The sequence below is a fragment of the Lissotriton helveticus genome, chromosome 5_1 (assembly GCF_964261635.1).
Source record: "Lissotriton helveticus chromosome 5_1, aLisHel1.1, whole genome shotgun sequence".
In the NCBI taxonomy this organism is placed as follows: domain Eukaryota; kingdom Metazoa; phylum Chordata; class Amphibia; order Caudata; family Salamandridae; genus Lissotriton; species Lissotriton helveticus.
The window spans coordinates 717,482,928-717,508,227 of NC_136065.1; the positions used below are offsets into that span (position 1 = coordinate 717,482,928).

The following is a 25,300-nucleotide window of genomic DNA, read 5'->3' on the forward strand; positions in this document are numbered from 1 at the left end:
TTCCTGCAGAGCAGAAAACCATACTTCTACGGAAAACAAACACAGACATTATTAATCACTTCTAATGCTATGCCATAACGCATTCACCCTATGTTGCATCTATCCATGCGCAACCCGAGTTAATAATATTTTCCTAACAAATGTTAATAAATGCATTAAAACTGCATTAGTCCTTTTACCTTACATTAGTCAAAAGCATTTGCGGTCTACTCCAGTACTTTAGTTCGCTCTTGCGGAGTATGCATATGTTTTTCACAGCACATAATTAATTTGTGTTACTGAGGGTTCAATTCGAGCAGTTTTTATTTTGCTAAAACCTTGCTCCATCAGTGCTTACTATAGTGATGTTTTATGTCCTTATAAAATTACTTGTATGAATTCCTGCAGCTGTGGGGCGCACATGTGGAGGGGATTGCTATGCTTGTACAAAACGTTAATGGTACCGACGTTGCTATGTACTGTATGTTAAAATGCAATAAAATTAATGATGTCACACCAGCTTTCAGAACCTGATCAGTTTGATTTGCTAATGCTTGTTATTTAGCTCAGCACAAAATTTGGCAGTTTCTTTTTTTTTTTTTTTTTATTTGAAATTTTTTTTTATTGAAAGAAGGCCGTACAAAAATATATATATACAGATGTGCGTACAATGATGGCGGTCCTGTCTATGAATAGTCCATTCGTGAGTTCGTTCTCCCTCCACTGGGAGAGGAAAGAAAGAAGAGAGAAAGAAAGAGGGGGGGGGGGGGGTCGAGCTCGTTGTTGTCTTTACTGGGTCTTCCTCAGGTGCTCGTCCAGCGGGTCCCACATGTGTAGCTTGGCTTTATGTTCTTTTGAGAAGGTGCCCGTGATGTTGTCGGCACCCCTCAGGAAGGTAACCCAGTTTACCCATGTCTTGAAGTTTGCTTTGGCTGTGTTTTTCCAGTTCGTTAGGATTATTTTAAGGGCTGCTGTGAGGAGTAGGTCGAGGAGTTCTCTCTCTTCTCTGCTTTTTAGGTTAGCTGTTAGGTGTTCAGTCGCCAGGCTCACGAAGCTGATTTTCAGATCGGTCTTGAGCATGTCGTTCAAGAACGTATTGATTTGTGCCCAGAACCTCTTGACTTTCACGCAGGTGAAGATGAGGTGCTCGAGGGTGCCTTCCTCTTTCAGGCAGTTCCAGCATCTGTCCGAGTCTGCGATGCCGACCTTGTGGAGTTTGGATGGCGTCCAGTAGGCCTTGTGAAGTAGCCAAAATTTTGTTTGCGCTAGCTGTGGTGTGATTTTGTTTGTCGTTGCTGAGCTCCACATTTTCGCTCGTTCCGTTTCACTCAGTTGCCTGCCCAGGAGCGTCTCCCATGTGTTAGTGGCTTTTTTGTTCTGCGCCAGCTTGGATGGGCTCAGGAGCTTATAGATCTTCGCTGTTTGGTGACCTGCTGAGTTGAGGAGCTGCAGGTATTTGATGATTCCCGGCTCTCCTCCGCAAAGGTTGGCTTTCGTTATTGCTGTCCTGATCTTTAGGAAGTTATAGAACTCTCTGTTCGGGAGGGCATGCAGCAGCTGTAGGTTCTGAAACGTCAGTGGTCTTTGCCTGGTCTCTGTTTGGCTGGGGGTGCTGATGCCTTCCCCGATCCAAATGTCATTATGCAACGTCGCCCCCTGGTAGGTTACTTTAGTGTTGAACCAGATCGATTCCCATGCTGTGCTTTTCATCTTCTGCGCCATGTGCCTGTCCACCTTCAGCAGGGCCTCTCTCGTGTGTTTTAGTATGGCGTTGGCTTTTAGTGGATGCCGGTTCGCAGTTAGAAGTGCTATCGGCTTGAGCCCTCCCAGGATGTCTTGTTCGACCTCTAGCCATACTGGTATGTACGTCTGTGTGGCATCTATCCAGGCGATACCCTGTCTCGCCAGACATGCCGTTTGGTATGTCTTGAAGTTCGCCAGGTTAAGGCCTCCGAGGTCTCTTGACAGTCTTAGTTTTTGTAGGCTTATCCTTGGCTTTTTGTTTTTCCATAGAAAGATGTTTGAGTTGGTCCAGTTTTTTGTGGAATGTTTCTGTCATCGGGAGAGGTAGCATTGTTAGCGTGTAGTTTATTGCCGGTGTTATCATCATTTTGATGGTTTCAATTCGCCCCCACCAGCTGATGTACTTTGGTGACCATAGCTCCAGCCTTTCTTTAATCTTTTTCAGCGTGAGATCCTCGTTGTGTTGTAGCGTTGATGTGAGGTCTCTCCCAAAGTGGAGCCCTAGATATTTCAGTGGTTTCGTCTGCCATGCCAGTCCGGATTCGCCTAGGACCTCTCTTGTGGTGTGGACATTCATTGGCTTACACTCCGATTTCTCCTTATTGAGTTTGTAGCCTGAGGCTTCAGCGTATTCACCTATTGTGGCCATCAGTGCTTTAATTGACGTGGAGGGGTTTGTTGTTGTAATGAGGATGTCGTCGGCGTACGCCGCTAGTTTTACGGTCTTCTTCTTGAGCTTGACGCCTGTTATCTCTGTGTTGTCCCTGATTCTGGCTAGCAGAGGTTCTAGGGCGAGCAGGAAAAGTCCGGGGGAGAGAGGGCATCCTTGTCTGGTGCCTCTTCCCAGCGTGAGCGTTTCGGATGCGCTCCCGTTCACGACTATCTTTGCTTTCGGTTTGTTGTAGAGGGCCATGACCATTTCCGTGTATTTCCCACCTAGGCCAAAAGCTCCCATGCAGTTCCTCAGGAAAGGCCATGAGACTCTGTCGAAGGCTTTCTCTGCATCCAGCGCTATCATGACCGCCTGTTCGTTGCTACTTGCTGTGTGGTTGATCAGGTGGCACAAAAGTCTTGTATTGTCCTGCGATAGTCTGTTTTTTATGTATCCCACTTGTGAGGTGTGGATGATGTTTGGTAGGACCCTGTTTAGTCTGTTGGCTAAGACCTTTGCGTAAATCTTGCAGTCGACGTTTATTAGTGATATTGGTCTGTAGTTCTGGGGGTATTGTGGGTCTTTCCCCTCCTTGGGGATTATGGTGATGTTTGCTTCGCACATGGACTCCGTCATCCTCCCGTTCTGGATGCATGTGGAATACGTTTGTGCCATTAGCGTTTTAATGTGGTCGCTGAATGTTTTGTAGAATGTTGCTGAGTAACCATCCGGTCCTGGTGCTTTGTTCCGTTTCAGTTGGCATATGGCTGCTTCAATCTCTTCTTCCGAGATGTCGGCGTCGAGCGACTCCCTTTCTGCTTCCATGAGTTTCGGCAGATTGATTTTGCTGAGTAGGTCTCGTCCTGCGTCTTTGCTCAGGGTCTGATCTTCAGTGTACAGTTCTTGGTAGAATCGTCGGAAGACCTCCAGTATGCCCTTGTTAGTTGTTTGAGATGTGTTCGTGCGATCGGTTATTGCTGCTATCGTGTGTTGCCTCTGTTTCGCCTTCAAGTAGGACGCCAGCTGCTTCCCTGCCTTGTTGGCTGCGCACAGGTTGACTGACTTGAACTTCGTCAGCCATGATCCCGCTCTCTCACTTAGGATCCTGTTCAGCTCATATTTCTTTTTTGTGAGCAGGGTGAGTGTGTTTTTGTCCGTTAAATTTGCACAGTGACCTCTCTCCAGTGCTGTTATTTCCTCCTCGAGCTCAAGGATTTTCTTATTTCTTCCTCTGTTCATCCTGGCTTTGATGTTTATCAGTTTCCCCCTTAGTGTAGCTTTGAGGGCGTCCCATACGGTGTCTTTCCCTACTTCACCATTGTCGTTGTGCTCGAGGTATTCTTTGATTGCGGCTTCAATTTCTTTAGCGTTCTCTCTGTTCTGGAGGATGTCATCATTCAACCTCCACCTCCTCGTTGGGTTTTCGTTGTGTTTCCCACTTAGGGTGAGTGTTATGTGCGCGTGGTCCGAGATGGTGATTGGCGCTATTTCCGTCTCCTCTATGAGGTGCGTGTGCGTGTTGGACATCAGTATGTAGTCGATCCTGCTATAGGAGTTGTGTGGGTGCGAGTAGAAGGTGTACTCTCGGGCTGTCGGGTGTTGGAGCCTCCACGGGTCCGCCAGATGTTGTTTAGTGCATAGGTCTTTCAGGGTGTTGTTGTTGTTGTTGGAGTTATGGCTTGGTCTATTCGGGTGTCTGTCTGTTGCCTGGTCCATCGTCTTGTTCATGTCCCCCGCTGTGATCAGGAGGTCCTCCTGGGGTAGGTCGGATATTTTGCTGTCCACTCCTTGCCAGAATTGTTTGTCTTCTGAGTTAGGGCCGTAGATATTGATCATGTGGATTCTGTCGCTTCCTCTCTGGACGCTTGCTATGAGCATACGGCCGTCTTCGTCAGCGTCCACTGCTTGTGTCGTTAGATTGGCCCTTTTGCTCAGGATAGTTATAACTCCTCTTTTCTTTCCTTTAGCCGGCGAGCAGAGTACTTCCCCTATCCATCTCGCTTTGAGTAGTCTTGCCTCTTCTTTTGAGAGTTTGGTTTCTTGAAGCATGTATACATCTCCCTTCAGTTTGGCCAGGTAGTCCAGGATTTTCCTTCGTTTGACCGGGTGGTTCAGTCCTTTAACATTCATGGACACTATCTTCAGGTCAGAGGACAGTCCAGCGCTTTTTGGGTCAGTCATGGTGGTCTGGTTTCGTCGCTTGTGCATTGCGTTCTGCAGGCCCCCCCGGGGTGTAGGATGGGAATGGAGAGATAGAAAAAGTATAGGGTGCCTGTGGAGAGAGGCAAGGTTCTAGGTCTTTTGTTCATAACACAAATGGTGGCTCTGCCATGTACTGTCTTTTCCGCCAGCTTCACACCCCCCCCTGCCCGACCACCTCCCCCCCTCCCCCCTCCCCCCCATCCATAGTAAACCGGGTGTGCGACAGCAAGGGTCCTCACACTCCCCCCCCCCCCCCCCCCCCCCAAGTTCTTCCTGAGTCAGTTTCTTTGGAATTTGTGAATCAGTACCCATTCCAGTAAATATGCTTTATGCCCTTGGGAAGTGTGTTTTTTAAGAATTTTTTTTTAAGGGCAGTTCCCCCGCACATTTGTTGCCACTTTGTGACCTTTTCCGGGCCTTTCTGTGACCCAATGTAGAATAACTGTACATTTTTTTAAAGCATTTTAGCAAGGCTACTCTTAGCCTTTCTTATGAAGATCATACAGCCAGCATCAAAATTCAAAGCTTGCTAAAATCCTGCATCCGCCAATGTAGGTCATACAGCGTAGGAAGGGCTCCCAATGGGCTCGACATGTGATAGTCTGCTGCAGCCTTCGTTGCATTATTTCTACTTCTACATCATTTCCTCTTAGACGATAATCGCAATGAGTAGATTCGGTCTGTATGTGTTTTATCATTTTTAATATTTATTTCTGTTTATTACATCCGTAGAATAGTTATACTGAAGGGAAGAACATAATGTACATATGGGATTAGTCAGTCCCTTTATGCCTCCCTAGTCGATACAGGCGATCTTCACGAGGGTTTGCGAGAAATGTGCAGCACTTCATCAAAGTGTGAGCAAAATCTATTCTATTGAAGACCGTTTCCTGTACAACAGGGCAGAAACGTTTTAAGACACGGGCAACGTGAGCTCTGGCCCAGACTTCAACCTTTCAGGGGCTCACTGATAGAGCCAGCTCTATAATGCAGAGAGTCTTGCCCTGATGGCCTTCAGTAATTCTTAAACAAATAGTTTTAGACTGTTTCTCTTTAACTTATTTTTAACATGGATGATGTGTGAGAGTCAATTACATACATTTTGTCAGGCGTGGCCGGTCCATTTGTGCAGAGAGCCACGCCCCTCCACCTTTAGCCTCCTACGAACAGTGTCGGGTTGTAGAAAGGTCAGCCTGACTGACACTGTTCACTTTCAGTTTAGGCAGCCAGGAGCCAGACATGTGCATTTAGCTCTGGCTCCTGGCTGCCTGAACTGAACTTTGCTGGGCTGAGAAAGTCACAGCTCCTGTGGGCGTGAAGTTCTCAGCTCACCAAAGGTTCCTGAGGCCCTCCCCTCTGTGACGAGGGGTAGGGTCACTGATTGACAAGCACCTGGGAGCTTCAGTTTTAAGCCCTGAAGTGCCCTGGCCGAGTGTCAATCCGTGACACTTCATCACAGATTGGGTGGGGTCAGTAGTCTCACTGACCTAATCCCACTCTGTGATGACGTTGGGACTGCTCCCTTCCCTCGTCAGCCAGTGAGGGATGGCAGCAGTCCCAAGACTTCTAGAATCGCCATGACAGCGCAGAGCTGGCTGCAGGTAAGTGTGTATTTTGTTTTCTTGTTAAATTATTTGGTGCGTGCATGTATGTATGAATATTTGGTAAAGAATGTTGTGAATGAATGTGTTTGTGTGTGTGTGTGTGCGCGCGTGTGTAAATGCATGGTTGTGAGTTTTATGTGTGCGTGTGTGTGTGGCCCTTCTGCCCACCTCCCTCCAAAACATACCAGCCACCCCTGAATTTGAAGAGAAATGTTATTTGTTTCATGCAATATCCATAAGAAAAGTTTCTTCTAGTTCAAAACAGGACCTCACATATTAAAAATTGCAGGGTGTTAGAGATTATTTGCAGTAATATTACTTAGCCAATGCTGTTTTACAATGTTGAATAAACACCTCATGATCCCTGAATAGTAGATGTAAACACATTTAGATTTAGGACGAGCATGACTATGCACTGTCAGTGACCTGGCCAAAGAGGGCATGAGAGTTGAAACTGGACCACAAATTCAAAGCTGTTCTAAACAGAGGCCCCAAAATCCGTTTGGCTCAGAGCCCCTAAAATCCTTAAGATGTCCATGGTGACATAAATGCGGGATGGTAAACTGGGTTCAAAGACTTAATCTGGATGATCAGGGCTATAAAATTCCAGGGGCCACATGTATAAAAATTGGAATTTGCGATTACCTAATAGCGGTTTTCTGACAATCGCAATTAGGTAATCGCAATTTCCAACGTATGAAACTCCAAGAGTTTCATATTCCGATTCCTAGGGGGTCACAAATTGACCTACCACATTAATACAAATGAGGTAGATTGCAATTTGCAATTTGTCCATAATTGCTTATAAATAAAGCAATCTTATTTTTAATGCAGGTTGTTTTACTTAAAGGAAAACGGGTTGCTTTAAAAAAAAAAATAAGTTTTTGTGAAAAGTTAGCCTGGTATATGCTGTCCACTAATTACAGTGGGCACCTTGCACCAGTCTAAACAACCCTTATGGTGATTAGGTTAAAGATAACCTTTATAGAAAGCTATCCTAGTGGTAGCTATGGAGAGCAGCCATCAGGCTAAGACTTGAAGAAACGTTAAGCAGCTTGTTTTACCAGAATGCAACCTTAGAGTATTGGTTAAATGAAAAGGGAAACCGCACAGTAGTTATAAAAATATGTATTTTTTATATATATATATAAAACTCTCTAGTATCCTCTTCGCGGGGATAGAACACATATCAAATAATACAGTTGCAAAGAATCAAGCGTAAGTAGCACAATACACAGTGGGCTCCAGGGGGAGACCAAACCACATACTAAATGATTGGTATGAGAACTTGACTCTGGACTAGACCTAGTCTAGAAGGTGTAGAATTGCTGGGACCCCAAGGAACCACCCAAGGAGAGTAAGTAGGGACCCCACGGAGGACGGGTGTAAAGTGAGAACACGACTGCGTGCTCCGTACAATTCAATGGGAAAGTCGCGGTTGGAAATATAGAGATTAAGGGCCCTTCCCAGCAGATTACCAAAACAACCCTTGGAATTTAGGAGGTTGGAGAGCCACCCTAACGGTGGATATCTTTGTACCAGAGCTACCTATCCCAGCGGAGCTGGGTGCATAGGCACGAAGTGGCGTCGGAAACCCTCGTCGTTCTCTATGGATGTCGACAAACAAAAATGCTACTGCTGGAAGTAAGAAAAGTTACTGGTGGAATCAAAACGTGGATTCTGGATGAAGAAAACCTGAAAGCAGAGGGGACATAGTCTGGGTCACTTTGGAGTGACCAGGGGCTCAGTAGACAAATGCCCATCGATGTCGGGTGCTTCAGGTGTGTTGACTAACCCTGGGCGAAGTACTTCGCTACGCCCACGGAGTGGGCGTAGTGTTGCCTACTTCGCCCTTTGTGAAGTAGGCGTAGCAGGCAACACTACGCCCACTCCATGGGCGTAGCGAAGTTGGCTGCCACCCGCCTCCCTCCCGCCCTCCCCTACATACCTTATTTTTGTTAAATAGCCTTAGAAAAAGGAAATAAAAAGCACTTACCTTGTCCGCTGCGTCCCCGGGCTCCCTCTTCTAATCGCGCGCTGTCTTGGATACCAATGCGCATGCGAGGCCGCCGGCGCTTGTGCATTTCTCGCGAGAAATGCGCATGCACGGGCGGTGGCACGATTAGAAGAGGGAGCCCCGGACGCAGCGGACAAGGTAAGTGCTTTTAATTTACTTTTGTAAGGCTATTTAACAAAAATAAGGTATGTAGGGAGGGGGGCAGGCGGCGTATAGTGGGGCTACGCGAAGTCCGTAGGTGGGCGTAGTTTCGCTCCCACTTTGCGTAGCTTCGCGAAGCCCCACTACGCCTACTACGCCCACCGTTAGTGTTGACAGTGATCCTGACTCTTCAGCTGTGTGAACCAGGAGACGTCTAGGACAACCAGGAGCTGGATACGAGCTGTCCCATGAAGGATGTCGAGTGCTGAGGTGTCGGTGTCCGGCGGGACCACCAAAAAGCCTTGACAGCGATAAGCACCGCAGATGGTCACATTCGGTGTCGATCTGGCCCAGCAAGGATCAAGAGACTCACCACAGCAAGGGGAGTCAGGGCAGGAGCAACCAAATGAAGCAAAGTTGACCCTCAAGTGGACCCACAGGCCGGAGGCACAGAAGTCGCGAGGGGACCTCAGGCGGTTTCACACGATACCAGCTAGCAGGGCACAGAGTGCGAGGATGCCGGAGTCCTTCTCAGAAAAGATACGCTGGGGTCAGGGCTACAAATTGCCCAATGTATGGAATTGTTGCATGACAACAAGCATATGCAGCTGCAAGTGAACGCGGTGCACAGGGGTACAGATTTTGCGGTCCCCACGCAGGATATCTGCCTCAAACTTGGCAAGAGGGCAGCTTGACCTTGGAGACCTTCAGAAACCCACCTCCTGTGTTGCAGGAGCCTTTGGAGTCCGAAGGAGCTCAGGATCAGCAGACCGGTCAGATACGTTACGGTGCCTGCATTTGCAGGGGTGTGACTCCTTCACTCCAAGGGAGATTCTTCTGTTGTCTTGGAAGTCCACAGGGTCCTGCACGGAGCCTGTATGGATCACAGACACTGGCGAGACTGGGGACGGCAAGGGAAGACAAAGTCGAGCCCAAGGGATGTCAGGCGAAGTCCAGCAAGTCCACACGCTCTTCTTGCAGAATTTTGTCCACTTAAAATCTAATGTCCTGTAGCCAGGTAACCTATTTTATACCCACGAGAGAGGGTTGGACAGATTCTAGGGACCCTCCTATGGGCGGGAAAGGCCAGGAGGGAGGCTAATCCCATGTCCTTTGTCCAGTTTTGCACCAGAGCAGTAGCCAATGACTCCCTGAACTGGTTTGAGCTGGGCTATGCACAAGGACACCAAATGTGCCCCTGAGCCAGGCTTTCTGGCACTTAGACAGTGCACCCACCCAGCCCCAATACACTAAATCCCATCTGGGAGGTGGTAACACCTTCCTGCGACAGGATGCCTATTGTGCTGCCTTCCCCTGCTCGAGCTTGTCTCAGCAGCAGGAGGGCACACTCGTGTCTGTGGCTGGCAGCATCCATTTTGTGCTGTGAGGCTCAAGAAAGTTGGTATCGGTAGACTTAGGTACCCCCAGAACCTCGGTTTTGAGGGGAGAAATGATGCCTCCCACACCAGTTACTGGTGTGGAGGTATGATTCCAAAGTGTGTGACACCAAACGCGACATACTTTGTTGCAGTCGTTTTCGAGATAGCATTTACCGAGAGGTTATAATGCACCACTACCTATATGTCTGGTACTATCACATACAGCCCGGGAGAATGGTCTCCGAAGACTGCAGAGGGGCCCTGCTCATGCAGGAGCACCCTCTCTTGTGAAACCCAGCACCCTGCCTTCAGGATTGTTAAGGCCTGCTATAGGGGTGATTTACAAAGTTTTTAGTGTGGTGATGTATATAGATATAGTGAACCTATATCTAAGGTAAGTGGTGCAAGCACCATCTTACACAGGCTGCAGTAGCAGACCTAGGGTTCCATTTTGCAAAGCCTCTCAGGGGTGGCATAATACATGCTTCAGCCCATGAGACCTCTGGGGTACCTATGTACCATATACTAGCGACTGATAAGGGTACCCCAGTATCCAACCTGGTGTTGTACCAAAGTACATACATATCAATTTAAGGGAGAAAGCAGATAGGTTGGGGTCCTGAATAACAGAATCCTAGCCAGACTAGTCAAAACAGTGGGAGCAAAAAGCAAAAAGTGGGGTTAACCATAAGAAGCAGATCCTACTTTCCTACAGTTTTCTTTTCATTTTTTAAGAGCAGGCAGTGGTCATTTGGACCATTGCCTACTCTTAAAAAACGTTTTTACAACCATTCCCAGAGGGCAATGGGTCCTTGGGGACCCCTTCCCATTTGCGAATGGGTTACCACCTACTTGAAATAGGTGGTAAAATGCAAATGTTTTGTGACTGCGTTCCCATCACAAAACATTCATACATACCATTAGGATTCGCTATTTGGCAGGGATGCCCTAAACACGCCCCTTCCAAATACCGAATTGCAAACCCATTTTGCAATTCGTTAACAGGTTACCGAATCGCAAAATGGGTTTCGATACATGTAAAAAAGCCTTTTTGCGTTCACATACGGGCCGATTCTGAGAATCGCCCGTTTACAAACGCAAATTGGTTGATACATGTGGCCCCAGATCATTTCATACCCTTCTTTTACCATCACCCTTGTATTTACCTACCCCTTGAGTTTTCTTGTTTTTGCTTGCAGCAAATTCTTCTGCTGCAACAACTGGGTAACAATATATATCCATCATGCATATACAGTCCTTAAGGTGATAGAATGCCTACTATAATATCCAGCTCTATCAGCTGCTTCACCTTGCTATTGGGTCAGCCAGGTGAAGGAGCTGATAGATGATTCAAGACCTAAATTCAGCAGCAAGTCTACCATTCCCTTCCCTTCAATAAAGGAATGCCCTTTTTCACAGTCAGCAGTTATTTCTTAGGGTTTCCTTGTAGAGTAAGCAGTCTGGTGCTCTCTTTTGAAGCATTGGTACTGATTGTCTTATACATTTACTTACAAGATCAGAATTGTCTTATTGCTTCCCGCACATTACCTGCTTTTTGCACCTCGTGGCACACCCCAGATTAAAATAGCTGTTTTAATACAGTAGCTCCCAAACTCTTGACTCCTGAGGACCCCATTGAGTCACTACTGGAAACCGGGGACCACCAAGCAATTTTTACTATTTACATTTCAAACATTAAAATAGTAATTCGCAAAAAAATAACAAACGTGCACACCAAACAAATACTCAAATTACTAAGGGTTTTATTATTTTATTTTGAAAAGATTTGCAAAAATCGAAAAATTGGTGCTTCATCTTGGCGACTAACTTTTCAGTGTTTGGTTTTATTCCGCGATACAAGGCTCCTGCTCCTGCCATGGTCAGGCTGGAAACCCAAAGCAGCCCTGGAAAATGTTGTCAGACCAGTCCCCGTACTGTGCACACCAAGTGCAGCGAGTGAGCCTGACCACTACAAAGGGGGCTTCGGGGGGCTCTCTCCCCAAGAAAATTAGGGCAAAAAGGTGCATTCTAAAACACAATTGTCATTATATATGGAATTGTATTAACTTTTAAAGCATAGTAAATGATGACCTAACTGTGCACCAGGATACGACAATAAATGCTGGGGCTCTTCAAGGATTCCCTTGCTATCACCCTCCAACAGTGCCTCTAATCTCTCCATAGCTCCTTTCTCAAATGTGTTTAATTTGTATTATAGCACCTTTCATACCCGTGTAGGGTGCCAGAGCACTTTTCATCACACACATAGCGAAACAATAAATCATATGTGTGTAAATCAGTATATAGAGAATGTTACATAAGGTAAAGGGGACTACAAGGTGTAGAATTCACTTGTCATCCATACTGGTAGGCATTTTTTAAGAGTGCTTGGTCTGGAGTAGAACAAACTCGGGACTCATAACATAACATAGTGGTTAGCGTTGACTTTAATAATAAGAATTTATTTCTACACAAACAAACTGGGAAGATTGAAAGACTGGGAAAAAAACATGAATTACTAACTTGTTCCATGCAGTTTGCATGCAGCTCTTTGATGGCAGTTCATAGCTCACTGTTCTAGATTACGATTTTAACTTATGAACTGCCCAGTACCCACAGAATTTGTTACAAAATCAGTTACCCACTGAGGTATGCACATAAAATATAGTTTTTTTAAGTGTATGGTACACGTTCTTTGCAGCAGGTATATTTACCCTCTGCGCCACCGTAGATGACTCAAAGTTGCCATTGGACAGTATCTCCCAGCTCTCTCCAGCAGGTACAATTATCACCAGAGTTATCTTGACACTTTTATTGTTGCCCGAAAACTACTGATTCTGCAAAACACTTTGCAGTGCTCTTATAACTGCTGCCGGCGGACCCTCTTGGAATGTGTCACGGACCCCTGGGGGTCTGCAAACCACAGTTTGAGAACCACTGTTTTAAAAAGCTGTAGATTCTGTGAGAGCCTTGGTACAGCTATTCTCCAATTGTCCCCTTGCCATTATGCATATATTCCTACAAACACATCCTACTTTACTTGGTTCTCTCAGAACATCAGAACAGACATATACATACAAAGAGCTGAATGAGACTATACGTCATCCTTGCACTTGAAGATCTGACCATTCTTAAATTAAAAGTGTTACCCATACTAACTAAGTAAGAAATACAGAAATGAATATGCCTTTCTAGAAAATAGTTTTCAATGTTTCAAAAGAATTTTCGTTGTGAATTCAGCTGGATGGTCTGAGTTGTGAACCTCACCTTCGCTTAAGACCATCGTTATGTTTGCCAGTAAGCAGCTTTGACTTTTCTTGTTACTTAAAAGGCTGTATTTTGATATTTTTGGTTTCTGCCAGTTTTTGGTTTTTGTGGTTCAAGCATTTAACACACAATCTAGTAAATCTTTTGCGACTTCTTTGGAATGACCATCAAAGGCTAAATCTAATTGGCTTGGAGGCAAAGGCAATATGCTCCTCGGTCTAGAAAGGAAGGCGATTTTAGGCCTAAGTCAACCTTATCCCAATTAAAACTTCATCTTGAAGTCAACTAAGAACCAAAAGAAATCTTTTGAAACCACTCTTTGTGTGTCTACCTAAAAGAGTGTGTCTTCTTGTTTCAAGATATGAAGCAAGCATTTCTGTCCACATCACAAAAAACGAAGACAAATTAGAGAAAGCAGTATGGAATATAACTCTATCAGTATTTTTTTGATTTTCAGCAGCCATGTTTAAGTAGTGTGTCAACCATTGAAGCCTACTATTCTGCATGCCCCATAGAGAAATGTGAATGTTCTCATTTCCACTAGGGAGAACTCCTCCCTGATCGGCAAAATGTAGTTTGTGAGAGCTGAGCCCTACAGCCTTTAAGGATGTATTCTATATAAACAAATACGGTAAGGTTACCTTCCTTTGGGCGTTTCCCTTCTGAAACTGTTTGCAGTTCTGTTCAACTCTTAAGACACCACAGTTTATAAACTAGGTATGTCAAAATGTAATCTACCAAGACATGTGTCACGGGTTCATCACGCCTTCTCCATTCTTAAAGGTCTAAGAGAGGTTGCCATGATTACAACCAGTAAGTTGCCATGAACCTGCTACGCCACCCTCCTTGTCAGTTGTGTTTTTTAATGATACTTTTTCAGTGGAAAAGTGACCCGTAAACCGGTATTTATTTCTCAGCCTCCCAATTTACGATGCCCTACTAATGCAGAGGCTGCTTAAAGTAAATCCATTCTCTTCAGATACCCTTGTGTCCCGGTTCCATCTCCTCAATAGGAGCCTGTGGTTTCACACGAGGGTCGTATGCATAACTGATGACATGCTTGGAAAGTGTATTATTTTCTGCGAACTTCTCTCAGCCTTCAACAAACATATGGTGCAATGGCATCCTTTTTCTTTACTTAACATCCATGGTCCCTTGGAGTCTCATAAAGCACAAGGTCTAGCCACACCCTGGGAAATTACACCTTTCCATCCAATCTCCCTTGACTCACTGGACCTCAGTTCCGAGGATAATGTCATCATCTCCATGGTAGTTTCGGTAAGTCCTGCCTCTACACTGTGAAGACTAGTAGACTCGATCCTCTGGATGCCTAGCCTTCCGGAAGATTTTTTTTTGCATCCATGTTATTTTGGTTTAGGCTCCTATTGCCCACCCATGCGGACATATTCCCTTCTCCTGTTTAGCTGGTTCTGGTACAGTTTTTCTGTCTTTTCTCTCATTCGCAGATGCTTTTCTGTGCAGATGATCTTCTTTGAACACCTCTTGAGACTCATCTTCCCAATGACCTGTGTTTCTGGGTAGTTGGACTTTATATATAAATGCCATACTTTCATTGGAACACAAAGAGCCCAGGGGCATCTTAGCTTGTCCTCTCTGGCTGTTGTTTGCTTGTGCTGACCTGTATTGTTCCCACATTACCTCTGTAGCATAAAATATGCCATGTAGCTATCTCCAGCTGTTTGCAGCTGTGATTGTTTAGTAATCACGCCACGCTGGTATGATGTAAACCAAGTAGGTTTATTTACAGGTTGACAGATAACTTGTAGATCATCATAAACCGCAGTATAACTCCTGTAGGCAATCTGTAAGTTGACTTCAACAGCCCTACCAGGTGCAGCCTGCTAGCTGCTCAGCCCCATCCACCAACTGTCGCTCCTCATCCAGTCATCCAGGCATTCTACACATAGCCCACACACCAACATCCCACTCAGAACACACACAGGCTGAGCAGCTAGAGAAAGGATAAAATTGGAGAAATACCATGACATGAGAATACTACATACCTCTTCCCTAATGAACAGAAGGATGAACGAAACAAATGTAAACATGCAATAAACTATGAACATACAAGTGAATCAACAATAAATAGTCCACAACCCAAAGATGAAGGAACCCCCCCTGCATCAAGAGGAGAAAATGAACTATATAAAACAGAGTCAAAAGCCCAGACCCAGGGATGACAGGAACCCTCTTCCTCGCATCACTCTCTTTCCTATTGGAAAGAGGGTCGTGTTGTCCAGTAGGTACAGTCTACTATTGATTTGGCCTTTGTAATCATTTCATTGTTGCATGACGTGCTCGGCTTTGAAGGATATCGCTGGCCTGGATATCAGTAAGGGAAGCTACACTAGTGAAGTCAGTGAAACCTCCTGTAGGTTGCGGCAGGTGCTGTGGCAGAGACTGACGCTCAGTGTGAAATTTGGGAAATTTGTTAGAGGTTATCTTAAAGCATTGCTGTGTCTGATGCTAAACCCCTGCTCTAAGGCTTGTTTGCAACTACAAGACAGACCTCGGAGAACAGTAAGGAAATCACTTTACTCTGCTCATGGCATTTCATTTCAAACTGACTTTTATTATTATTTCATCTGAAGAAGAGTGAATCAATATTTCTCATTCATTTGATAGTTTGTGATCAATCTTGAGAGTTTTATGTTGAAATGTATATTACAGTGCTATAGAACATTACTGAACCATGATGTCAGAGTAATCTTAGTGCAGAAAAGGTTTGAAACTTTTGTCACACACAGGCATGATGGATTCGATCCAAGAGCACATCTTTGTTTGCTCTTTCACCAAAAAACCGTGAATTAAGGCCCACACTTGGCATCACCTACTTTTTATTTTGAGGTCACCAATAATGGACTTCCGTACTGAGTGTTCCAATAGGGTAACGGATGAGTACTGTAGGTCCTAGAATACTTTTTGTTTCAAGACTATTTATCAATCAATCAATAAATAGCTTTATTTGGTTCATAAAACGGCCCATAAAAGCATAAAATACATTAAAATCTTTAATTTACAATATGAAAATCATTTATAGGAGAGAAAACCTTATAGCTCAGAATTTTCTGGTATTTCAGAGATTTTCAGCAATAGACTGAGTAATTAGCAAATGACACTATTTATTGCATGATATATTTAATTTTACACAAATATATAAAAGCTGATTTATAACCGCTTAAATTTCTGCTTAACAATATTAGGTTTGAAAAACTTTTCCTTGTATGTATGGATATTTTTTTTTTAAAAAGGTGCAAAGTGCAGGGTTGATTGTTTTGTCCTTCCAACACATGGACACATCTGTCACTCTTTGCACCAGGTCCTCATTTTGGGGAATGCTACCATGTGATGGGATAAACCTAACCTAAAACTTGTCAAAATGTAACAATTACGTACGTTATGTATGAAGGAAAGATACAGTGCGATATCACCACCTTGTGTAAATGACATATAAAGTCGCACTTTACATGTTTTAATTTCTTGGATTTTCTAAGGTTTGTTGTATGATCTAAGAATAAACTTTTTGCTTACCTTCTTTCAGTTGATATAATAGACTCTGTCAGTGCTTAATTTGTTAAAAAACCAAAACATAAGTACCAGGTCCCTCGTCAGGAGGACACAGCAGCTTGAACTTCCCATTGCTGCTGCCAGTGCTGCCAATGTCATTGCCAACACAATGACTAACCATCAAACTCCTACAAGTGTGCTAATAGAGTGACAATTCAGTCTATTCCAGGCCTCGGAGCTATAAGAATGGCTTGGGCAGCGGTCAATAGTCATTTTTAACATATATGGAAACTGTTGTTGTACTCATCTTTAAGTTAGACAGACAGTGCCACCACGTGGCAGACTCTTACAAGCCCCGGCGTTGACTGAATTGTTGGTGCCGAGTACCGGAAACCACTGACTCAAATTAGCACTGCTCTGGATTATCAAAACCAGATACAAGGTTAATAAAATTCCCAGTTTACATGAACGATGAGTGCTAAACAACTGAATTAACTGGAGTGACATAACGATTTGCAGTGTCTTATCACCTCTATTAATGCATAATGAAAAGAGAAATTGGGCCAGCATGCACCCCTGCCTTACCCCTCTCTTGAATGAAGGAATATGCCATTTATAAAGCGTACAGCGATCGGAAGACTTCCCGGCGCAGCTCACTGAATGAAGACTGCACGATGAGTGCTAAACAACCGAATTAACTGGAGTGAAATAACATTTTCAACCGTTTTTTAAAAGAAGATTTGTCAGGAGAGGCACAAATGTTCAAAGGCATAGCATTCCAGAATTTAGGGGCCACGTAAGAAAAGGACCACCCCAGAGGGAGTGCGACACAGAGTAGCAACCACAAGCAACAACTGATTAGAAGGTATATTCAGGAAGGTCAAGAAACAAACTATTTGCATAATCAAGGTGAGAAATGATAAAAAGTGTACAATAGTTTTTTCTAGTGAATTCATGTAGCAATCTCCAAAAACATTTCTAGCTTTTTAAAATTGAGAATTAGAAACCAAATAGCCTTCTCCTGCGGGGCAAAAGAAAGAACTCTATCAAATCTGACCCCAGGATTCCTGGCCTGTTACATGGGAAGGGTGGGGCCAAGTTGCACAAGCCACTAAGTGCTACACCAGAGAGAGGGGGAATAACAGAAAAGCATAAGTTCAGTTTTTGACGCAATAGGCATTAAACAGTTATGCGTCATCCAGTCTGCCACTCACACCAGGTAATATTGTAAAGAGCTTTGTAAGCTACTGTTGGCCTTAGACATCAGTAGCTGGGTGTCATCTGCATATGACACAACCTTAAATCCTAGAGGCTGAATAATTTCAGCTAGGGTAGTCATATAAACATTGAAAAGAATGGGACTCAAGGACGAACCTTGTGGGACGCCATGAGTCAATGGCTTCAAAGTGGACAAAAAGGAGGAAGAGAGACCAATTGAAGTCTCAACCTATAAGTCTCTGTGCATTCCCAGTTTAGTCCATAGCAGAGTCTGGCTATTGCCCTTTCGTAAACCCTGCCCGGTATTGAGATTATCTCTACTGAGGACCTAGAGATGTCATAATCTCTCATAATTTAACATGATTAGCAATATCAAAAGCACTGCTCAGACCCATAAAACATGTGCAAATGGCCCGGCTTCAGCTTGGCGTATTTGCCAATGAGTAGTTTCAGGTTTATACACTGTTGCACAATGCTGATACCCCTACTGACCCCATACTGCGCATTGGTAAGGATAAAGTTCTCTTTCAACCACTTTCCGACTTACCCAAAAAAACCCTATCAAGTACTTTTACAGATGAATCCAGCAGTCTAGTCGGTATGACTCGCAGGTGGGGTTGCGCGGGACAGGGGGGGTTAATTTAATTAAAAAAATGTAAACTTACCATCTCCTTTGGTCCCGCGTTGCGTCGTTTTGAGTCTCCTCGCCATACAGGAAGCGTACAGCCTCCCTCCCCTCCCCTGAGCAAATCACAACGCTGCCATGGACGCCGACCCCACAGGCGTCTATGGTGAGGCCGTTTTCTCTATGTAGGCTGAATGCAGCCTACATTGAGAAAATGCAGAGTGTGCCCGACCTGGGGCCGACCAAACAGTCAGCGCCCACAACAGTGGGCTAGCCACTGCTCCCCTGCCTGGAGGAGGACCACCCACCTGCCCGCCCCCAAGCAAACCCCGGCTTCTGGTTTCTCGCAGTGCGAGAAGCAGAAACATAAAATGGTGTTTAAAATACCATTTTATGTTTCTGTTTCACACACTGCGAGAAAGCAGTGGGGTGACGCTCCTCTTCCCACGTGGAGAAGCCACCCCAGGAATCCAGTAAGGAAATAAGTCTGTAGCATTTAGGATCACTCGTATTACCCTTTTTAGGTCTCGCCTAGACAGCCCTTGCGCTCTCTCTTCGACACACGCTGTGTTCGGGATATGGGCATGCAGCCCCTCCCCTTTTTCTAAGCCCCTCCCATCCTTTCTTGTGGTTTCTTGTACTGTCCTTGAGCTTTTCATTAGTGAAATAGCTCACTAGTCCCTCCTTTTTAAATTTTGTAACCTTCCATACCGACCTGTTACATGGGCTCTTACACTGCATATGATTTTACAACTTGTAAGCACTATTTCTTTCTTTAGCTGTCCTCGAGCAGCGCTGGCGCTCAGTTGTCCTCTAGCAGCCCTTGCCGTGCTCCTTTATTTATGCATTAACGGTGCCCGTATGCTTATTTTTTCTTGGCTTGCAAACAAAGGAAACCCCTCCCACCTCCGACAGAGCCTTGTGCAGCTCTCGCTGTGCGCCTTTATTTATTTATTAATGGTGCCTGTATGCTGACTTTTTTTCTTGTTTTGCTTTAAAGAACACCACTGACAGAACATTGAGCAGGTCTCACCGTGCGCCTTTATTTATTTATTAAAGGCGCCGTATGCTGAATTTTTTCTTCAATTGTCTGTACCTATTACGTTACTGCACTGCAAAATAAAATAAAAAAGTTAAAAACATTACAAGGCCAATAGGTCGAACTTTCACAAATGCGAGACATATTGCTTTGCAAATGCTTGTTGAAAATTGGCACATTGGTTGATTCTGTCCAGGCTATCGGGAATTACTGTTTTACATCACCATATAATAATAACAAAATAATAAACATTAGCCCAAAATGTACAGTACAACTGTCTAGGGATTTCACTACAATAGTTGGGTGTATCTATTTTCTCTGAAGAAAGGTAGATTAACAGTTTTCCAAAATAAAAACTACAGTGGAGGATGCACCTCTTCCTGTAAATGTGGGTGTTAAAGTCGCTCTGCTTGTCTAGATGTCATTAGCAAATCTCAGATCGCATTAACATAATGCACAATTCAACACTTTCCCATATTCATTATGTACAAAATGCCTTTGGCCCTGTCCTGTGCATCTAGGATTCCAAAAACTTCCTCTGATGGAAGGTACAAAGTGTAGTATTAATCCTTTCTATGCCGAGGACGTAACAGTTGCTTCCTCAGCTGTGGAGCTGGTGTGCCGAGGACGTATCCGTTAACGTCCTCTACACACCACCCAGAAAACCCTCTGCTGTAAACAGCAGAGTGATTTCTTCGAATATTTTTTGCTTCGGTAACTGGGGACGAGCTTCCGCAACCTTAAGAGACCTCTTTTTTGTCTTTCATGGGAACAGTCCAGCCGGAACTGCCAAGCCAAGTCTTCCCTGGAACGGAAACAACATCCTGGGACCAGTTTTGGGGTAACACCCCTCAACAGCCAGGCTAGCTTGAATCCTGTAGCAAAGTGAGCAAGGGACCCATATCTAGGAATACTCTGCCAACTTAGGGCGAACAAAGCTAACACAAGGAGATGATTGACGGAGCACTAAAACTTTTCAGACACTCACCCCCAGTTACAGATCTGGGTAGAAAAGTTTCAGAACTCTGTCCATTATCTTGTTGTGTTTGCTATGTTCGCCCTAAATGACCAAGGGTATACCCAGACATGGGTCCCTTACTCGCTGTGCCACATGATTCAGTTAGCATGGCTGATGAGGCGTGAACAAACTGATCCTAGGATGCTTGTTTCCGGTCGAGGGAGGACCTGGCCTGGCAGTTCAGGCTGTGACTGTTCCCATGAGAAACAGGGTCTAGACTGATTTGCATATGGATGGGTCCAAACTAGGGTGGTGTAGTGAGCAAAAGAACGATGGATTAAACCCAGATCTCTGACTGAGGGTGAGTGGTGGAAAAGTTTCAGCACTCTGTCATCATCTTGTGTTTGGTGTTGTCTGTAGACTGTTGCTTGGCTGGTGGTGTGCGTGGATGGGGCTTAGCTGGCAGTGTGCGTGGATGGCGCTTGGCTGGCGGTGTGGCTTGCATGGTTCCCCCAGCGATTTATTACCCAGAATCCCTTGCATACCTCAAATTTCTATGTGGAATAGCTGTAGGATCACTGTGCCAGCACAAATTTCCCACCACTCAATATTCCACAGCGGTCTCCTGATAAAAATTATACCTCACTTGTGTGGGTGCCCAAAGCAAAGAACCTAAAAACGTGTAAAATGAAAAACTGAGGAGGTACCAAAGTGGGTTCAAAAGGGCAGTTTTTATTCTGACTGCTTTGAGCACCAACACAAGTTAAGTATCATTTTTATAGGGAAACTGAGGGGAATGCTGGGCGGTGGGAAATATGTGCTGGCGCGGTAATCTCCCACCTTCCCATAGAGAAATGTGAGCTTTTCAGCTAAATTTGAGATTTGCAGGGGATTCTAAGTAAGAAAACATTGGAGGATCATTGCAAGCCACACATCCCTGGATTCCCCTGCTTGTCTAGTTTTCAGAAATGTCTGGGTTTTTTGAGGTTTCCAGAGATGGCCTTCGAGCCTGGGACCAAAAACACAGGTGACCCCCTTGCAAAACCAGGTCTTTTCGTAATCAATAATTTTGATGCCTCCACAATACGTTTTGGACCTACCCTGTTGCAGGCACTTCACCCACCCATACAAGTGAGGTAGCATTTTTATCGGGAGACCTCGGGGAACGCTGGGTGGTAGGATTTGTTCCGGCGTTGTGATCCCACAACTTACCCACTCAAAAAAGGGAAGGACATGTAATTCTTTTTGCTAAATTTGAGCTTTGCCGGGGTTTCTGGGTAAGAAAACCTTGGGGGATCCAACCAAGCCATTCTTCCCTAAACTCCCCTGGGTGTCTAGTTTTCAGAAATATCTGAGTTTCATAGGTTTCCCTATATGGCCGATGAGCCCGGGACCAAAAACAGAGCGTATTATGCTAGTTTATTTTGATGTCTCCACAATATGTTTGAGCCATTTCCTATTGCGGGCACTAGTCCTTCCCACACAAGTGAGGTACCATTATTATTGGGGGACTTGGGAGGATGCTGGGTGGGTGGTTAGAAGTTTGTGGCTGTCAGCCGATTCCAGAACTTTCCATCATAGTCATGTGAGGAAAATGTTTTTTTTTTCTCAAAGTTTGAGGTTGCAAGGGATTCTGGGTAACAGTACCTGGTGAGAGCCACACAAGTCACCCCATCCTGGATTACCCTTGGTGTCTAGTTTTCAAAAGTGTACAGATTTTCTAGGTTTCCTTATGTGCCGGCTGAGCTAGGGCGCAAAACCCACAGCTAGGCACATTGCAAAAAAAAAAATGGTCAGTTTTCAGTGGAAAAATGGATGTGTCCATGTCGTGTTTTGGGTTGTTTCCTCTTCATGGGCACTAGGCCTGCCAACACAAGTAAGGTGCCATTTTTATCGGGAGGCTTAGGGGAACTAAGAAGAGTAGAACAAGTTATAATACCATTTGTCTTTCTATTCATTTCTGGCTTCCAGATATAAGACCGTGTGTAAAAAAAGAAAAGTCATTTTGAAAAATACCCTCTAATTCACATGCTAGTATGGGTACCCACAAATTCAGAGATGCACAAATAACCACCTTTTAAACCCAATATTTTGTTCCTATGTCAAAAATACATAGGTTTCCTTGATACCTATTTTTCACTCTTTATATTTTACCAAAATAATTACTGTATACCTAGTACACAATGAAAAACCATTGCTAGATGCAGCTCAGTTATTGGTCAGGAACCCTCTGGTTCTTGGTGAACCCACAAGCTCTATATATCCCTGCAACCAGAAGGGTCCCACAGACGTAACGGTGTATTGGTTTAAATAATCTAACATAGTTAGAAGAAGTTACAGGTGAAATGTAGGTTAAATAGCTGTTTTTTCAACTCCATTTCAATATTTGTATATTTCAACTGTTATTACTATATGAAAACCTTGAAGGATCTAGACAAATGACTCCTTGCTGAATTCAGAATTGTGTCTACTCTTCAGAAATGTATGGCTTTCTAGGATCCATTATTGTTTTCATACCCATTTATCCATTAACTGGAAGGAGTTTGAAAGCACAAAAAAGGAAAAATAAGCTATGTCCCAGTAAAATGCCAAAACTGTGTAGAAAAGGTTGGTTTTCTGACAAAAGTCTGCCTGTTCCTGAAAGCTGGTAATTTTAGCACCACATACCCTTTGTTGATACCATTTGTAGGGAAAAAAATAGGCGCTTTCTTCTGCAGCATATTAGAAGGGTACTAATTTAGACTTTTGAATACAGATAAATGCACACTTGCTGTGTGTTGCTTCTCCTTCCCTCCCTCGTTCCCTCATGTGCTGGTTTCCCATTTGTTGCACGCTCTCACCCCTTTTTCCTCAGTGTTGCTCCCTTTTCCCTCACCCCAGCTTTTCCCTTTAACTCCCCCCCCTACCCCCCCCCCCCCCGGGCCTAAAGGTCACTTGATGCTCTCCTTGTCTGCACTCTACTTTGCTTCCCCCATCCCATTGCCCATTCTTTATAGACTTTAAGGTACATTATTCAAAACTTTTTTTTACGGCTAGGCAGCTTTCATTCTCTGGCAGGACACTCTTTTAATAAATGTGCTTTTGGGAGTCTGAAAATGTACTTTCTTATTTACCTCTCCAAGTGGGGGCTGCTACCTTGGATCGGTAAATAAAAAAATGGCCACTGCTTCATTCAGTTATTTCACACATGCATGGTGACACGTGCATGTGCATCCCTATTGAATAACGCTTTCATACATCTGCACGATGTGTATGTGCTCATGTACGCTGCATCATTGCGTTGTTTTTCCTTCCATCAGTAAAAATCATTGGCAAAGCCCATGTGTCACAGACATGAGATCTATTGGCTTTGTCAATGCCTACTTCTGTTGGCAACCTCCAGACCGTATTTGCAGTTTCAGGACCCACTGAAAGTGTTGCTGGTAAAACGTCGTGAGGTATGTGTTTGTGAAGATGCAGAGATAATCTCCATGTATTTTCTGCATCGAGCATCCCTGAACAATTGGGAAATATGAAAGAGTTTATAGCATTAGCTGGCCTCATGTTCTTTATTAGTTTACTTAAAACGTCACAGTGATACCAAAGAAATTCTGTAATTGACAACTCAAGTTCGGAGATTTTTGATCAGTCTGCAAAAACAACTTTTTGCAAAACTACAAGACATTCAGGTAAAACGTCCAAAATCAAGCTTGCACTCGAGCCATAACAATCTTTAAGAATGCTTGCTGGAGTGAAAAATTAACAACAAAGGATTGCAATTTCAATTTCCGTCTTTATTCGATCATAATCAATCATAAAAGACACATTTAGACAGATACAGTACAATATGAAATGACAAAATCACATACAATTTTTTTTTTAAAAACATGTCATATTAAAATTCCATTAATAATTAAAAGGATATCAGTACTATTAAAACAATGATTATGTCTAAAAAGGGAGAATTCAAGATCAAAAGGCTATTAAATCCATAATGACACAAGGCTTGGTTGAAGTCTTCAGTGTTTTAAATGAATAGCTTACAGGGAAACTTGAGAACACCATTACATAATGCAAACAGGTTACATAATGCCTTGCAAATTATTCCTTCGAAGGGCCCAAGTCCAGCTAAAAAATGTAGCCATGGCAATAACTATGACTTCAGTAGCTTCTGCTTTTAAAATATGCAGGGCCGTTTGACAAGATCTTGTTCCAAACTTTTTGCAAACCTGCTTGAGCCATTTCTGTCGAGAGCCCTTGTATGCAGGGCACACAAACAGGACATGTGATAAAGTTTCATCCTGAGTTAGACAAGTATGACATTTTGTATCTCGGTCATCCCCCCCACTTTTTCGTAAAAGATTTTAGTGGGAGTGTTCCCACTCTGAATTGGTGGAAGAGTTTTCTATCACCAGGACATGTAATAATGTCCCAGTAGGCCTCGAACTTATACTCACACTTATAATCAAGAAAGAGGCCTGTAAGGGAAACACTAATGACCAAGGACAGAGACTTTTCATAAACCTTGTCCCTATATAAGGCTTTAAGGACTTTTTTAGATGGGAACGAATTCCCTTCTGGGTCCTCCCACAAATGGATGAGGCCCATTTCTAATAACAATGCCTTGATCTTTAGTAACCATGTGATTTTGTTTGATTCATCCGCTTCTCTAATAGACTTAACAGCTTTTGCATAGGTTGCTAACTCCGGGGTAGTCCAAAGTCTTCGCCAGTAGGCAAGTGGTCTAAAACACTCAGCCTCCTCAAAAGAAATGCATCCTAGATCTAAAAGTAGGATTGCTCTTGGTGTGTAATACATCCAAGAGACACAGAAATGAATGTGACGAAAAGTGTCATGGCTGAGTGTACATTTCAGATATAAAATAGTCCCTCGTTCATTGTAATGCATCCGTTTTCCTATGATGCGAAATGATGCAAAACACAGTCAGTAGCAAGAGGTGAAATACCTG

The 25,300-nt window shown here is 44.1% G+C and overlaps 1 protein-coding gene across 8 annotated transcripts in view; it reads left to right on the forward strand.

The window, feature by feature from the left end:
* PPP3CB (protein phosphatase 3 catalytic subunit beta) overlaps positions 1 to 25,300 on the forward strand; it is a 693,000-nt gene that overhangs the window by 107,056 nt on the left and 560,644 nt on the right. The window lies entirely within an intron of this gene.